Raw genomic sequence first — 13074 nt, forward strand, 5'->3', positions numbered from 1 at the left:
ATCCCTTTATCATGCTATAGTAAGAGTTATTATTACTGGTACTTTAGACATTAAGTAGCTGAGGCTTAGAGATGCAGAAAATCTCACCAAATCTTATTTGGAATTCAAATTCAGCAATAGGTCACTCATTCCCAAACCCATGTAATCTCTAGGTCAGATCCTCTTAATGAGGATGAGGGTAGTTTTTTTTTTTTTTTCTATCATTATCATCTTGTATGGTTGCACCATCATCTCAACAAATATTTGTGGGCTATTTGTAGGCTGACTAAAGTGGAATGACCACTTTCAGGAGTATTTTTCTAGGATAAAGAAACAGACCAAATTAAAAGCAACATTGCTTTGCCTCTTGGTGCTCCTTCATGGAGTGCTAGAAGGGAAGTTCTTCCTCTTCTGGATGTTGTGATGGACAGTGATGTGACTGTAGGCTGCCGTCATTATCAGTCTGACAAGCAGATACATGAAAGGAGTAGATCCCAGGGAATCACAAGGATTCATGACTGGAAGAATTGGATGAGGCTTATCAAACCAATCCTGCCTCTGAGCTCCCAATAAGATATTTCAATAAATTTATATTTTTCTTTTAAAAAGGACCATTGCTTATCTCCCATATTGTTTTCTAAACTGTCATTCTCTCTCTCTCTTTTCTTGAATAGGTGTTTTTACTGTCTGTGTTTCATTAAGAAGGACATGCTGATGTTGACAAACTAACATTGATTCCTGCTCTTCCTCAGATGTCCTGAAACCTGGAACCATTGTGTTAGGTCATTTCTGCCTTGAAGCCCACGGAAAGGTGGCCGTGAGTGACATGCTTTCAGGTGCTCTCAGGTGTCTATCATTCACTCTTGGCAGAAGCTCAGTGTGGTCACATGTACAAGGGAGCACTCACCCCACACTGTCATTTGCCCTTAGGGGTCATTCCTTTGCATGTTTTCAGGGATCACAGTCTTGCTCCTCTTTGTTTAGATAGGAACAACATGAATTCTGGAAGAAATTCCATCTCCAGTTTTAGGTAATATGCTTCAGATTGGCCCTCTCCCCTGGCTCCAGCAAGGGAGCATGAGAAATACAGTCTAATTGTAGACTCTAAATACTCTTCTATCATAGTTGCCCCAGGAGTAGGTCGAGGAGTACAGGATCTAGTTGGCCAAGTAGAAGGACTGCCAGAGCTTAACCATGACTGAGGGAAGAGCCTGCCTGGGCTATTCAACTTGGACTTAGAATAATGTTAGCCTGCAATTAAAAGGGCCCAAATATGAGACCTGGGCATGAAGCCAGCACAAGAGAAAATGGAGCCAAGAGATAGAGGACCTGGGTCCTGGTGATCTCTCTATTTGAATTCTGAAATCCAGACATTCCTTGGGCTGTCCCTACTCCAGAGCATTTCAGTTTTATGACTCAGTGAGGTGGCTGTTGTCCTCATTTTGTTTGTGCTGATCCTTCTACAATGTGCAAAGGAAAGACTGCAGTGACATCTGACTTAGAAGCATATGTTTCCTCTTTCATCCCCACAGTTCAAAGTGTACACTGAGTTAAGATAATTTGGATGGCACACAACATCCTCAAATATTCCATGAATTGGAGTCACAAAACACTGACCTAATTCAACTTCCAGACAGAAAATCTGAGATTTGGAAAAGTCTCAGTGCTTCTCAGAGATGTCAAAGAAGGATCTGATGACAAAGCACCCCTTTACCACAATGATGCTCCGACTTGACTGCCCATTGGAATCTCCTGGGAAGCTCTTCGAAATGCTGATGATCCCAAGGGCAGGGGTTCTGATTTAATTGGCTTGAGGTAGGACCTGGGTATTGAGTGGTATGGAAGCTTTCCACGGGATTCCAGTGTGAAGCCAAAGCTGAGAACCACCACTTTAAAGAAATAGATGTGGAACAAGGAAAAGCTGCAAATGAGTACATAACAATTATTCATATACTAATAACTTCTCATCAGGTCCTTCTCATCCAAGGCTCATGAATTGCTATAAAGTCTTTGTGATGTCACCATGTTTCTTTGAAATTTGTGACAAATGTGTATCTAGGAAGCAGGATTAGGGGGAAAGGTCAAATTCAATATCTGACAGGACATATTGGCCAACCCTGCCTGACCTTTCAGAGGAGTATTTAAAGAAACATAGTGGAGGGGTTATCTCAGTGTTGATGGAGCAACATCTTGAAAATAAGTTGAAATTCCCTGTTTGAATCTGACATAATGGACATCAGTCAGCATGCTGATCATAGAAACCTTCCAGTTCATAAGTTAGACTACTGAAAACACAGACCTGGGTACTTGCTGGGGAAGTGCTTAGAGGTGAACTAACTAAATCACACTATTTAGGAGGAACTATGCTTGTAATATAATTTGAAAGCCAGAATTATGTAGATGAATCAAACCAAGGCTGTCTTATGACTGAATGTGAATCAACCAACCTCATGTCTTGTATACTTATTTTTTTAGATTTATTATATGTATGAGGGCTCAGAAGAGGAATATGAAATAGACAAAGAAAATATTTTATATTAGTCTTAGAACTCAACATACACAGTAAAGACAGGAGAAAACTCTCTTATTTGTAATTATTTTGGAAAACTAGTCTTATAGTATCTGGCAGAAGCAACTTAACATCTAACTTTATGTGCTGTATTTCTTCAATAGAGTCAATGAATTTGTTTATAGTGGGGATATGTTTGATAATTACAATTAAGGTATCAGTTAAATGAAAATGTAAGTATAAACAAGAGTAAAGATTTCTAGAATTTTGAGTTCTGTTTATAAATCCCTAAGACTCACAATGAAGACCAAATTAGAAAAAAATAAATTATCGTACTATAAATGCACATGTGTTTACATGGGCTAAGCTTATCCTATGATTGATTTATGGAAACAGAAGTTTATTATTGTTCATTAAAACATTCTTTAGTGAAGTGAGACATTTCAACTGACAAATTTTTACATTGTCTTCTTCCATTAAAAACAAACCAAATTAAGAGATTGCCCAGTGGATCCATTCATGATCTATTCGGATAACTTCAGGGGCTTTAGACACAGTGATCTCTAATCTCAGATTTTACTGACAGCACTTTCCTACTACATCAAGTCTAAACAGGTTCTTACCAATCTTGACAGGTGAATTATCCAACAGCATTCTCTGCTGTACTGTGTTCCTACTTGTGTCTGGTTACTAATCACCCAGCATATTCTTTCTTGCCTCCTAGTTTTTTTCATACTATTAGTCTTTCCTGGAATAACAATCAATATTGAAGCTTATCTACATAGAATCTATTCATTCTACAAAATCGTATCCACTTCCTTCATGGAATCTCCAGGGATTTACTTAAATCCCTGTTTTTTCAATCCTATGCTTCTTCTGATTGATGTTTACATTCTGACTGTAATGTCCACGACAGTATCTAGTATCCACTGTTTTGTATGCATTCCTCTTGGATAAGAAAACTCTGTTCTTTGAGTACAGAGATTTTTAATTTCTATGTTCACCATAAGGCCTTCCTTATGTGATGCCTAAAATTGATAAGTATTTGATAATTGTGTAATTGAATAGAATTGGAATCACATAAATAACATACTGAAAATTTTCAGGTATATTATATTTACTACTAGATATACTGTGTTGGGGAAATCCATATTTTGAATTTATCAATCACTTTTTTCATAAACAATCATTCTTTCATTCACATTTTTATCACTTAGTCTAAGTGATTTGACAATATCAAGTAAAATATTTTTTATGTGTATAAAAATGTGTTCTGTCACAGGCATTGATGATTCAATAAACTCTTTGGGTATAAAATGTGGAATAAGTTTACTGGGCTGTTACATAATGTCTTGAATTTTGTATTAATAATACAGTGTCAATTCATTAATTATAAATGCACAGCCATTTGGTGGTGAAAAGAAAACAGGATGTCAAGGGCAAATAAAGAATTCATTGGTGAAGCAATATCTTGGACAGGAACTTCTGTTTGTCTAATGCTTTGTGTAACTTTAATAACACCCAGCAGTTTGTTGTCTCTATTGGTTTTAGACAATGAGTGGATTGCCTTTTCTTTGTTTGCTTTGCAAATAAAGGATGTTTGCAATATTATAAAGCATGCACGTGTGCACGTGCGTGCGCACACACACACACGCACACACACACACCATAACAACAACTCTGCCTCAAGGATACCATATGGTGGGGCCCTGCACCTGAAACCCGAACAGAGCCAACAGCAACAGATTCAGTGTTTGTCGTTGGCTGTTGGCTGAGCATTTGAGCTGACATCAATTATACTTTTGAGCCTGGACTGCATTCAATGAAAGCTTGTCAGTTGGCACTTTAGAAGAATGAATTAAACTAAGCCTGTGTTTCCTTATCACTGTGTATACCAGCCAAATTGTTTTGTGCACGCCTTTGACATTTTAATTGGAGAAAGGAGGTGGTCTGTTTTTTTTTCCAAAGTTCTTCTAGGGCAGGTAAACAAAATGCATATTGTCTTCTAAGCACATGACTAGGTCCACCAGTTTTCCCAAGAGATGAAAGTCACATAATAGAAGACAAACTAATGAAAAATTACCTATAAAAACTTTTGTTAATTATTTTATATTACAAATGTTTTTGTTGCTATTTTAGACTGGGTCCAACGGTATTTTAGGAAATAGGTAAGCTTGTTTGCTTCATTTAGAACAATCACAGGCTTACAGATATATTTAAAAATGAGATTTTTTGGGAATATTATAGTAAATTATTTCTCAACTAAATATCAATTTTAGCTTTTTAAGATGATTTTTTCAATGGATTGTCAAGTGCTAAATAACTGTCCATGTGTTTTATAAGCCAGTGACATATATTTTAAAATTAATGATAGAAAAATAAAGCATCTATGTAGGTATTTTTATGAGTAGTAAAGGAGTAGATTTCATTCAAATATTCATTTGTTTACCATATTTGTGCTCATTTCTAACATTTATTCTACTTTCCTCTAGCTAAGTCCTCATCTCTGTTTGAAATTCCTGTTGTGAAAGAAAATGAAATTCTTTGAAAATCTATGTGATGAAAATGTACACTTCCCACATCAAAAAACACAGTGAACATACATTTACAAATATAACTGTATTTTAATAAGCTGCATAAAAATCACAGAGGCCCTTAAAACATACTTTATTGGTTTCAAAAAATTGTATTAAGAAATACCAAAACACAGGCCACCAACGGAGGCAAGGACTTCCTCAGTAGGAACTCATAAAACTCAGGAAATAACAAGAACTAATAAGATGGATGGCATCAAATTAAAATGGTTCTCTACAGCAAAGGAAGCAAGAGTGTGAAGAGAGAGTCTACAGAATGGGAAAATATTTTGTCAGCTATTTTTCTGAGAGAGAATTAATACCCAGAATATATAAAGAACTCAGAAAAATTAGCACCAAAAAACTAAAACAATAACAAAAACCTACAAACAAGCAAATAGCCCAAGCAATGAATAAACAAATAAACTAAACAGACATTTCTCAAAAGAAGAACTACAAAGGACTAGCAAATATATGAAAATATGTTCCAAACCTTTAGCTATCAGGTAGATGCAAATAAAAACTACACTGAGATTTCATATCACTCCAGTTAGAATGGCAGTTGTAAGGAATACAAATAATAATAAATTCTGGTGAGAATGCAGGGAAAAGGAACACTTATAAATTCTTATTGGCATTTTTAATTTGTAAAATCACTATGGAAATCAGTATGGAGCTTCCTCAAAAGACTAGGAATGGAACTACCATATGACCTAACTATACCACTCTTCAGTACTCATCAAAGAGAATTAAAATCAGCATACTATAGTGATATTTGTATATTAGTGTTCATAGCAGCATGATTCACAATAGCCAAACTATGGACCTAGCATAGGGTCCATTATCAGACCAATAGATAAAGAAAATAATGTATATCCATAATAGAGTTTATTCAATCATAAAGACAAAATTATGTCACTTGCAGGAAAGTGGATGGAGCTTGAGACAAGTATGTTAAATGAAATAAGCCAGAATCAGAAAGTAAATGGTCATCTCTCGGCTGTGGAAGCTAAAGAGAAAACAGAAAGACCTCATGGAGATAGAAGGGTGAGAAAGTGAAATTGGTAGGAGGAAAGAGGGGAGAGAAAAGGGAGTTACTGGGGAATGAAATTATTCAAATTATGTCATGGGCACATACAAATATGCCAAAATGAATTCCACTATTATGTGTAATTATAATGTACCCATTAAAATAACCAAATAAACAAATTTCCCAATGGCTAAAACTGAAGCAATCAGAACAACAAAAGAAAATAGTATTAGATTATAATCCAAAGCATAACATAAACACAATATTCACATCCTCATAAATAAATGGCTGATTGAATAAAACAAATAAGGCAGAAGATACAAATCTCCCATGCAGGAATTTTCAAATGATTTGTACAGACTCTCCAATCTTCCAGGGAATGCAGCACAACTCCCTACTTCTCAAGGCTGGGAGGCCCATAGAGACTTCTTCCTAAAGAATACTACATGGAAACTGGTGGAGGAACAAAGACTAATTTTTCAATGGGGAAGTCCAACAACATTATCTCAATCAGGTTATCAAGGTCAACATCAATAGTAAGAGGTCAAATTGTCAGTATATACTCCTGATGTGGTGAAAATGTCGCTTCTCATCTATGATCTTCCTTTAAGAATACACAACTCCAGGATGAACATGCATCCTGAGATTAATCATTAGGAAAACATCAAATAAATTCCAACATAGAGGCATATTATGATTAAATTTACAATATACCTGACCAGTACTCCTCAGCCCTGTCAAAATTTTCTTGTTCAAAAGTAAGAGAACTCTGAGAAACTATCACAGGCAGGGGAAGCCTAAGGAGACAAAATGAAGAAGTATAATATGGTATCCTTAATAGTATCGTGGAATAGAGAAAAAGGGATGTCATATAAAACCAATGGGAAATTTGGAGAAATTATGGACTTTAGTTAATTTTCAAAATGGGCTATCATGCAAGTTATGCAACTTGAGCTGCATATCACAGGTGGCACATTATTTGATGCACAAAGTTGTAGAGTTGGGCTTGCATGGCAACATTGCATTATCAAGTGGAAGATATTCATATGTGTGTGTATATGTCAGTATATATGTATGAATATGTGTGTGTGCGAATCTATATAATATATTGGTACACTTCTTTATGTAGTTTGTGCCTTCAGGGCCTGCTCAGACACATAAAGAAGTTGATTAATGCCCATAGTTTCCGCCTCTGCTTTAATGCCATCTCTTTCTTAACCTGTGGCTTCATGAGGAATTCTTACACCCATCTGACAGAAGCAGAGGAATCTGGGATATGGTTTACAGATGATTCTGAATTATATAGATACATCACCAGAAAGTGGAGAGTTTCAGCCCTATACCATTTTTCTAGAACACCCTTGCAAAACAGTGGTGAAGGGAAATCTTTCCTGTGATTAGTACTTTGAGAATTGTACCTGACTGTTCATGTTGCATTGATGGGAAAATGTGCATGTACGTAGTTACATATCAGAACATGTCTGTACGTGATAGTTTAATGGTTGGAGATTTGGAAGGGACATTACATAAAATCGATGACAAGGAAATCTAGGGAATAGGTATATGTATAGATTTCTCTATAGGGAAGAAAATATGAATATATGTGCATTCCATGGACACATTCATCAGAAGAGGACCAAATAATCAAGTGGACCGAATTACACACCTTGGGGATACCAGTTAGCCTCTTTCCTCAGTTACTCCTGTTATCATTCAATGGACTAATGAACAAAGATGAAGTGTGAGAGTTCGTACATGGCCTCAGTGCATGGAACTTAAGTTACCAAGATTGACCACACTATGGTCACTGCCGAGTGCCCAACTGCTAGCCATAGAGTTCCCACTATAACATAATTCCTTAGGTTGATACGTCAGCTATCTGGGGACAAGTTGATTATATCGGACTACTTCCATCATGGAAAGGACAATGTTTTGCTTTTACTGGAATAGACACTTAACTCCAGATATGAACATGCCTTCCCTGCATTCAATGCTTTTGCCAAAACTACCATCTGGGAATTTATGGGATGCCTTATCCACTGTTATGGCTTCTGATCAAGGAATTCTCTTCACAGAAAAAGAAGTATGGCTAGGATCCCAAGCTGACAGAATTCACTGGTTTTACCATGTTCTCAACCTTCCTAAAGCAGCTGGATTGATAACATAGTAGAATGGCCTTTTGAAGACTCGCATTGCTGTGTAAGTGGTTGAGAAGGTCTTCCAGAAGGTTCTTTGTGCTCTGATACAGTGTGCAATATACAATGCTGTTTCTCTCCGATGGAGGAGGTGCATGTCCAGGAATCAAGTCCAACGATTGGGAATGCAAATCAAATGATCCACCAGTATCCCTACTGACCCACCAGCAAAATGTATGCTTCATGTTCCCATGACCTTTTGTTCTGTTACTCTTCAGTCCTTAGTTTCCAAAAAAGAAGAATGTTCCAACATTCTTCCATAACTCCATTGAGTAGGAAGATAGGAATCCAAAATGACTGCCCCACCACTTTAGCATGTTCATGCCTCTGAATCAACTTGCAAAGAGAGTTCCTATGCTGGCAGTTTCTTAAGTAACCAGGGAAACTGTACTACTAAACCATAAGGTAGGTTAAGGAGATTGAGTCTGGAATTGGTGATCCTTCAGGGTCTTCCTTATTATAACCCTGCTCCATAAAGAAGGTCAATGGAAAACTACCACCACCTAATCCAGACAGGACTAATGGAGAATGAAGTACAGGCTCACCCTCATCCCCAGGTGAAGAACCACAACCAACTTAAATGCTGAAGGAAATACAGAATGGGCAGTGTCAGAGATTGTTATAAACCAGTTATAACTATATAACTGGCTTAAGAAATGAGGACAGTAATTAACCGTGTTCCCTACTTTGATTCTAATATGTTTGCATGTTTATTTACCTATAATAAACCAATATTTTGTTTTCTCCCCTAAATTATTCCATTATGTAGCTTTAGAAGTATTGGATTTATGTTGTAGGGCGTAAGTATTGTCAATTTTTACAATAATAGTATTTAAGTTTTAAGAGATTAAGGAAAAGAGTAAATGCTGCTCAAAGACTTAACCTCCTGCCTGGTATGGCGGTGCACGCCTATAATCCCAGTGGCTTGGAAGACTGAGGCAGGAGGATCATGAGTTCAAAGCCAGCCTCAGCAAAAGTGAGGCACTAAGCAATTCAGTGAGACCCTGTCTAAATAAAATACAAAATAGGGCTGGGGATATGGCTCAGTGGTCAAGTGCTCCTGAGTTCAATCCCTGGTACCAAAATAAAATAAGGATTTAACCTCTTTTCTGGAGAAGTGGTTTGTATCTTTTCAATGGCACCAAGGATTGTTGTACCATATTAAGCATAATTACACTTTTTCCTTGTCTTTATTTAGAGATTAAGTATACTTTGATGGATGCCAAATGGACAAGGGTATATTTGCATCATTTTGGTTAAGCAGTGAGGTAGCCTGATGCTTAAACATTATTTTGAAATAAAGTCTTGCTGAAGCTATATCTGAAATGTCATTTCCTTTCAACTCTACTTAGCCACTTTCTCCCAGGTACATTGTGAATTAGAAGTACAACTTCTCTGTTGACCTCTGCAGTCCTGCCATCCATCCCCTATCCAAATTCAGTTGATCAAGCATACAAGGTGATGGGGACAAAACCATTTTAAATTGGCTTGTTGGAAAGGAAGGGTGCTGGCTTGGCAAAACTGATTGCCAACATCTCTCTTCAAGTCTGCACTTAGTGATCACTTGATATCATCCATAATGGGAATATTTACACCATGAAAATCTACCATACATCCAATCCAATTTGTTTCACTCTTGAGACTTGGAGTTTCAGTATTATAGCATATTGCTTACTTGGAGGATGTGGAGAAACCCTTTCTACAAGCAACAATCTACTTTTCTACTTTGCTTCTCTTCTCTGTCCTCCAAGGATTGGAGATTTTATTTTTTTACAGAAATATTGAGTAGAAAATAGCAGAAAGACAGCAAATTGGAAAGATACCATGTCATAAAATTACAGATAGGCCACCTTCACAAATGGCTTGTTAAATGAAGATACAAAATTTTGCTTCTGTTAACTCAGGAATTGAGGGAGCAAAGGTTCAAACTGACTCTGTGGATAAGGTTTTAGCAAATCATAATAATAACCCTGCCATCTATGGAATTTTTGTTCCTGTGTAGTCATTTTATGTGCATATACTGCAAGATTTATGTAAACTCACAGCAGCAATTTGGTGTCAGGCTTTAATGAAAACCTTAAGACAGACTTCATCATTGTTCTTGTCTAAAAAGGGTTTGTGAGGGAAGGAGACATATAAAATCTCACAGTTTCTCTAAGAATCTGTATTTTACTGTAGTCTAGAATAGTCAGCCAGGAAAGAAGTACTCATGTTTTTCAATCAGTAAAATAATGCAAAGTATATTTTTATAACCCTAGACTTCTGTTATCTTTCCATCTCTGGCTCACATGTACTCGGGATGTCTAAAATGAGGGAAGAAAACTTTACAGTAAAGCCAAACTTGCATGTTTCCTGTCATGAAGAAACTACTACAGAACCTCAAAGCTGTTGATAATCAAGAGTACAACTCTTCTATTAATACATCAGGTCTCCTCTTCATGGAATCCCGGAGGAGTACATCTTGCAGAATCAGCAATCAGATATCATTAGATGCCCATGCACAGCAGCTGATTTAAAAGACTGTAGCAGGAGATTGAAGACATTAAAGATTCATGGCACCTGATGGGCCTGATACTTTTCTGGGGGTATTTGTGAGCTTTGAATCTGCATCAAATAGTTTATTAATCCTGGTCACTGTTTAATAAAAGCATTCCACACCCTGGTATGTTTTATCCCACTATTCCACTACAAATGTAAAATTCAAAATAATTTACATTATCTTGGGTAACTAAAAATGGACCTAACAAAAACATTGTTTTGATTTGTAAGAAATAGAAAACGTGTACTTACACATCTATTATTTTACCATTTTATGTGTTTAAATGCTTTATGTTTTCCCCTAACCATCTCAGGGTACACTGCTTTCTTGTCTCTTGAACTTGATGGCAGATTTATCAGTGCAAGAAACAGTAGAAAGAAGTAAGAGTCATTTTGAATACAGCACTTTTCATGTGAAATAAATACATGGAGCAGAGAAATTTACTTACAGGATAGGAGGATAATGGGCTATTGAGTCCTAGCTGACCAAAATTGTAAGGAATAGCTTCAAAGATGGGTTGAAATTTTTTAACCATTTAAAATCTTTTCAAGTGTAAACACAAATTATAATTGTCTATTTTAATACCCTGACCTTTTTTGCTTTACCATATTTTATATTATGAATGAAATTCAAGGATATTTAAAGTAGAAATGGAAAGAGATACTCTCTTTAGAGAATTTATTCTGCAGAAATAAATGCAGCAATATCTGAAAACGTCTGTATAATGATCTTGATCAAAACATTCAATATTTAGTGTTGGCAACGTGGGGGAAAATGTACACTCATACATTGCTGGTGGGACTGTAAATTGGTGATCCACTCTGCAAAGCAGTGTGGAGATTCTTCAGAAAACTTGGAATGGAACCACCATTTTAACCCACTCCTTGGTTTATTCCATAGGACTTAAAAATCAGCATGTTACAGTGACACAACCACTTTGATGTTTATAGAAGCTCAATTCATGATAGCTGATAGCTAAACTATGGAACCAACCTAGGTGCCCTTCAACAGATGAGTGGATAAAAAAAAATGGGGTATATAAACACAATGGAATATTACCCAGCCTTAAAGAAGAATGAAATTATGGCATTTGCAGGTAAATGGATGGAACTGAAGAATATAATACTATGTGAAATAAGCCAGACTCCCAAACACAAAGGCCAAATGTTTTCTCTGATAAGCCAATGCTAATCCCTAATGGGGGTGGGGTAGGGAAGAATGAAGGAACTTCGGATTGGGGAGTGATTAGAGGGGAAAGGGTGTGTGGGTGAGAAGGATGGTGGTATGAGATGGACATCATTACCCCACATACATGTATGATTACACGACTGGTGTGACTCTGCACCACATGCAGCCAGAGGAATGAATATTTTTTTTTAAATAACAATTGTGTGTCCTTAATTGAGGAAAGGAAGTTCATGAGAAATATGTATTGGATAATTTCATTAAAATAAAACAAAGGACCCAAAAAATACAAAATAAATAGTACTTATAACAATTTTCCATTTAATTGATCAACTAAATCCACCCATGCTCTCTATGCCAAACATGCAAAGGGCGCAGGGCTGCTCCCTGAAAGTTGACTTCAGTCTCACTATCCTTACTTTTGTTCTGACTTTAAACATTCACTGACTAAGGGCCAATTGTGTTTGTTACCAAATGCCTTTATGCCATTTGTTCTTGTTACTGTGTTTATGACATTTAATGAAATAATATGTATATGTATATCCATGCGTATGTGATAAAATGATTTGTTGTTCTGATGAAAACAAAATTAAAAACTTTGGCGAGGCTACATGGTTGAAAATTACTAAAAAATACATACTTACATGTTCGCAAAACAACTGTGAAAAAAGCTGGGAAGAAAATTACCCAAACCTGGAAAAGTTCTACACTAAATTGCTTTGCAAACAACTTTAAGGACAACAATACTACACTAAATCACTTGGCAAACAAGAAACCCAAATTGGAAACTTTGGTGTGATTTATGCAAGAAAGTTTAAAGTCAGCTGTTTCATACTCTGATAAATATAGATGATGTTTAAGAATGTACATGATTAAATAAAAAATGTATTTGAATTATATATCATCAGTTTATGCTCTTCATTTATTGAGCAGCTACCAATTCTGGCTAATGAGATAAGTGATCTTTCATCATGGATGTTTGTGTATTTTGTGCAAGATATCCACATGTCAGAGAATCTGTCAATTTGCTAACACCGGATATCAAAGGAGGGAGTCTAGAGGAG

This window comes from Marmota monax, unplaced genomic scaffold (genome assembly GCF_021218885.2).
Source record: "Marmota monax isolate L192 unplaced genomic scaffold, Marmota_monax_Labrador192_F-V1.1 WCK01_AAM20220418_F8-fsc00041, whole genome shotgun sequence".
Lineage (NCBI taxonomy): Eukaryota > Metazoa > Chordata > Mammalia > Rodentia > Sciuridae > Marmota > Marmota monax.